The sequence below is a fragment of the Egretta garzetta genome, unplaced genomic scaffold (genome assembly GCF_000687185.1).
Source record: "Egretta garzetta isolate BGI_Z169 unplaced genomic scaffold, ASM68718v1 scaffold51, whole genome shotgun sequence".
Taxonomy (NCBI): domain Eukaryota; kingdom Metazoa; phylum Chordata; class Aves; order Pelecaniformes; family Ardeidae; genus Egretta; species Egretta garzetta.
Window position 1 is genome coordinate 2,556,514 of NW_009258549.1, and position 5,464 is coordinate 2,561,977.

Sequence of the window (5,464 nt, forward strand, 5' to 3'; positions counted from 1 at the left end):
CAGCCACTCCTTCCAGGTTTGTGTCATCAGCGAACTTGCTCAGGGTACACTCAAAGTGTTCAGCCCAAAATCTCCTTTTCTTGTTTCAGTACCTGGGGGTACTGGTTGACAGCCGGCTGAATATGAGCCAGCAGTGTGCCCAGGTGGCCAAGAAGGCCAATGACATCCTGGCTTGTATCAGGAATAGTGTGGCCAGCAGGAGCAGGGAAGTGAGCGTGCCCCTGTACTTGGCACTGGTGAGGCTGCACCTTGAATGCTGAGTTCAGTTTTGGGCCACTCACTACAGAAAAGACATTGAGGTGCTGGAGCATGTCCAGAGAAGGGCAATGAAGCTGGTGAAGGGTCTGGAGCACTTGTCTTCTGAAGAGTGGCTGAGGGAGCTGGGGTGTTTTAGCCCGGAGAAGAGGAGGCTGAGGGGAGACCTTATCGCCCTCTACAGCTGCCTAAAAGGAGGTTGCAGTGAGGTGGGTGTTGGTCTCTTCTCCCAGGTAATGGGCAATAGGATGAGGGGAAATGGCCTCAAGTTGCGCCTGGGAGGTTTAGGTTGGACATTAGGAAAAATTTCTTCACCAAAAGGGTGGTCAAGCATTGGAACAGGTTGCTCAGGGAAATGGTCAAGTCCCCATCCCTGGAGGTATTTAAAAGACGGGCAGACGAGGTGCTTAGGGACATGGTTTAGTGGTGGGATGGCAGTGCCAGGTTAATGGTTGAACTTGATGATCTTAAAGGTCTTTTCCAACCTAAATGATTCAGTGATTCTACAGAGGAAGAGCTGAGCCTGGGCTGTGTCAGTAAATCCAGCTCTGGGGGGGACAGATGGCACTGCAAATTACTGGCAGAGTAACCAGTATATATAGGTCCTGGGGGAGATCAAAAGGGTCTGAAAATGCTTTCTTCCTCCTGGTTTTGGGTGAAGCACATGGCTTTTTTGGCAGGATGGAGGACCTGGGGGTGACCGCTCCTCATTCAGCCTCACCCCAATGTAAACGTGAGCTGTTGCTCTGCAGAGAGGCTGCTGGCAATTACAGAAGAGCCCTAACTGTGGGCTTGTGCTGGGGCTGGAGGTGCCGTCTGAAGAGGGGGAAGGCGAAGGGCTCAAGGACACTTGGACGGAGGTGATCGATGCATCAGCTGGGAGGCTGGAATACTGTGAGACATGGGGATGGGAGCAGGGTGTAAGGACATGGTGGGCAGCCGCAATGAGGAGAGTTAGGGCAGCATGCCTTCGCTCAGCGTGTGATAACCCCGCTGTGGTACCGGTGGCCCCTGGGGCAGGGGGGACCGGACAAATACAGACCCACTCCTCCATGGGCACAGCTTCAGCAACTGCTTTCCCTAGGTGAGGCAAGCCGCTTCATAAGTCACAAATTATGGTAAAACTGGATTGCAGGCTTTCATCATGCGCACGAGGCCCTTGGGCAACCCAACGGATGATGCAAGAGGCCAGGCACTGAGCTCAGCAGCCAGCTCCCCACCGTGGCCGTGCAGAGCCAGGGCTTGCCCTCGCTGGTGCTTGGCCTCCTGCCTCTGCCTAGAAACCCTCCCGTCCCTGCCCTGCCCAGGCTTTCCCCTCTGCCTCCCAGCCGGACATGGCTGTTGCCATCGAGTTTGGGACAGGGTGAGCATTCGGCACGCTTAGGGGCCTGAGATGGGAAGGAAGGCAGGCAAGAGGCGACAGAGCAGCTCAGGGCAGCTGCTTCCAGGCTGCAGCGCTTGGTCTTGCCATGGGGGATTGGTAAAAAAAGGACAAAGAAGAAGTGGGGTTCAGGGCACAGTGTTGCAAGCTGAGGGATGCGTGTGTGGTTTTAAGAAAAAAGAACTGCTTGAAACAACAGTCTGTGCAGTCATACCTACCCCTGGGGGAGGAAATCCCCAAAAGTGGGGCACTGGGGGCAAGTAGAGGGTGAGTGAGGGGTGAACTGCAGACTGCTGGTGCGTGCAGCTTGCCAGCCCCTTCTCTGAGGGGTCCGGTATCTTGTGTTTGTTTGGGTTGCTTTGTTGGCGTGGTGGGTTTTTTTTTCCCTTCCTGACTTGGGGCTGCTGACCCCGATAAACATGTCGCATAAGCGCAGGCGAAATGTGCAGGCGCCTGACATGCGATCGAGCCAGCCCTCCTCTGTAGCTGCAGATCAGCCGCCAGCCAGGCAGGAGCGTCCCGTCATGCCGGGGTGACGGGGTACCGCCGCCTCCCAAACCGGCGCGGTGTTTATCGAGCGGCCCCCGTCTCCCCTGCGGCAGGGCGATACGGTCGCCTCGCGTCTCCACATTGCTATCTCCCGGGTGCAGGGCAGCTGGGTGGGGGGAGAGCGGCAGGGAGAGGAGACAACCTAAACGCCTGCAGGCAACAGGCGTGATGGCTGGCAGAGCCCAAAAAGCATCCCAAAGCGATGCCTGTACCCCATCCCAGCCTCAAGCATGGGGAAAACCTACAGCCATGCAGTTGCATGAGAGCCAGCATCCCGGCTCGCATAAGGAGCTTGCCCTTAAAAACCAGCTTGTAAATCTTCTAAAATAGTGGTAATCGGTCCCGCAGCCAGAGGCAATGCCCCTTCCCCATTTATTGGCATCGTTAAAGCCTGCTTAGCTCTGCTAAGCTGCTTCGTGCTGGGCTGACAGCATTGCGTTACATGCCAAGGGCTTGGGGCTGAAGCTCTGATGAGCACGGCTGGAAAACCAGTTAATTCCCCTATTTCGCCACTAAAAAAGCTCTGAAGCACTTGGATACTGAGTGCCAGCAAGGCCAAGTCCCACTGCTGGGGATTTCGAGCCTCTTTGAAAATGGAAACCAGGTAAAATAAGATGTTGTCGCTGGCGTTAGTTGCCAGAAGTGCCCTTGGTGTGCTTGGATGCCAAGGAACAGCCGTCCTGCCCCTACAAGGCAGGGGCTGTTTCCCGGCAGATCCACAACAGGCATGGTTTGACCATTTAAGACAAAATCAGCAGCTGGAATTGTGTAAATCCCCAGTGTCCAGTTGAACACAGCGCGGGGAGGGAGGGGAAGGTAAATGGGATTACGGAGAGGATTCCTCTGCCAGGCTCTGTCCTCTGGGGTTCATTGGAGAAGCAGTATTTCCCAATCTCTGCCGCCTCATGCCAGAAATGGGAGGCACGGGAGGCTTAGAGCAGTTGGGTAGCTCCCCTCAAGGAGAAAAGGGGGTGCAGGGACACGGTGGCAGGTTCCTGTGGCCAAAAATACAGGCATGAGCCCAAGCCAGGCAGGAGGGACTGGGCAGCCCATGGGAATATTTCTTCCTTCTGCATAAGCCCACCTATGGTGCTGCGGTGGGGTGCTGGTGGTGCCGGACCTCACTTCCCAAAGGCAGCTGCCTTGCCCTGCAGCACCTGCATTCCGCCCCCAGCCCCAGCATCCCCCCAGGGGCTGGAAAAACCCTCTCGATCCTGGCCAGCTCGTGTTAAGGATGTATCAGTGTAAGAGTGTGGGGTTCAAGGGGTGCTTTCCCATATCAAGTGGGGTGCTTAGAGGTTACCTTGACTGGGATCCCCTCCACGTGCAAGGCCAGCAGCAGCCTGATGAGCTGTGACCACCCTTACGCCTTCCCTGCACCGAGTCGCTTGGGGGCACGGGATCTTCCCCCTATTTTGACTGGCTAGTCAGGATGAAAGGGTCGGAGCCCCCACGTATAAGGGAGAGGGTGTTTGCCCGCCAGCAGCAGCACCCGCCGGAGGAGGCTGAGCAGCCCTGGATCTGCTGCAGGAGCCGCCCAGGTGACCAGCTGAGATTAGGCCCCTAATTTTCAGCTGGCTAAAGTTAGGTAAAGCATCTGCCCTCCTGCCTCCCCCCGCCTCTTGTCTCCCCATCACTGCGCTGCCCTGATAATGGCTGCCTGGTTTTTAAGGTTGGAGGCTCTGTGGTCAGCCCGTGGTGCTGTGCCAACCCCGGGGGCTCGGGGGAGGACACGCTTACACCCCACCTCCTCGTCTACCCTCAGAGCCCGGCATACGAGCGAGCTGCTTCTGACAGTTAAAAAACTTGGATGCAAATAAAAGCAGATGGTGCCGTATCTACGTGCACCGGGGTTGCCTACATGCAGGCAGCCAGCGCCGGCGGTTTATTCCCAGCTAGGAAAACCAAGAGGTCCTTCAGCCGGTCAAAACATTTTACGAAGGCCACCAGAGCTCGCTGCCTGTGCGCCCCATGTGGGATGGAAAGCCATGTATTCATGAGGTCTTAAGCAAAACAAAAAACCCAGGGGAGGCGGGAGGGTGGTTATTCCTCTCCGCAATTAGGAGCTCTTTGCTATTAATAAAAATCAAGTGGTTTGCAGGTGCTTCGAACCTTTCCCACTCCCCAGATGAAGTGGGGCACATGACAGAGCAGCACCAGGGTAGGAGGCATGAGGGGATGCCCCCGGCGGCCCTTCCACCAGTGGGAAAGCATCGGGGGGGCTGAGTGCCTGTGCCACAACCTCACGTAGTACATCTGTATGTCAGGGAGGGGGCATCAAATTTCTATTTCTATTTCTATTTCTATTTCTATTTCTATTTCTATTTCTATTTCTATTTCTATTTCTATATTTCTATTAATTTCTATTTTTACTATTTCTACTGTTTCTATGTATTTTGATGTTTATATTTATTTGTATTTATATATCTCTATCTATTTTTATGTATCCTTCTGCGTGTCCCTGGCCAGTGGTTTTCATGTCCCCGGGCATCCAGGGTGCATCGAGGTTACAGGCAGGTGCTCGCTGTGCATTTTAATGTCCTGCTGTAACACTGGGGGGTTTGGAGGTGCTGGGGTCACCTCCGAGCATGGCACAGCTCGTCGGTGGGTGCCAGGCGGCTGTGCCCATGTGTTTTTAAGAAATAAGGGGGAAAACATCACCTAAATTCTACGGGCAAGATGATAACGGCTACATTTAATCTCCCAGGAGCAGCCGACCGCTCACCCAGCTGGGAAAGGATGGCTGACTGGCATTGTTGTACGTCCCTGCTCTGTCCCCTCACAAAGAGTTGCGTGTCCCCCCAAAAAAGGGGACAGCCTGTGATTTGTGGCCCCCGCCGTGCACACATGAGGGCTGAGCTGACGTCCCCGAAGCAGCCGGTGGGGAGCTAAGAGGGCAGAGGAGGGGGGCAGAGGCATTGGGCTGTGGGGTACTGCTCCTGAACCTATTTTGAGCCCAGTGCTCCCCCTTTTCTCCTTGGTGTTCCCCCCCAGTGTCTCCTCTAGTGTCCCTTCTTGTCCCTCTAACATCCTCCCCAGTGTCCCTCCCTGTCCCCTGATGTTTCTCCTTGTGTCGCTCCTTGTGTCCCCGCAAGTGTCCCTCCCTGACTCTCAGCACCCCCCCAAGCGTCCTTCCGTGTGTCTTGGTGTTGCTCGGAGTGTCCCTGCCATGTCCCTCCCTGTCTCCCCAGTGTCCCCCCATGTCCCCTCTCAGTGTCCGTCCTTGTCCCCACCCAGCACCCCCCCACCCGCCCCTCCTTGTCTCCTCCATGCCCCCCC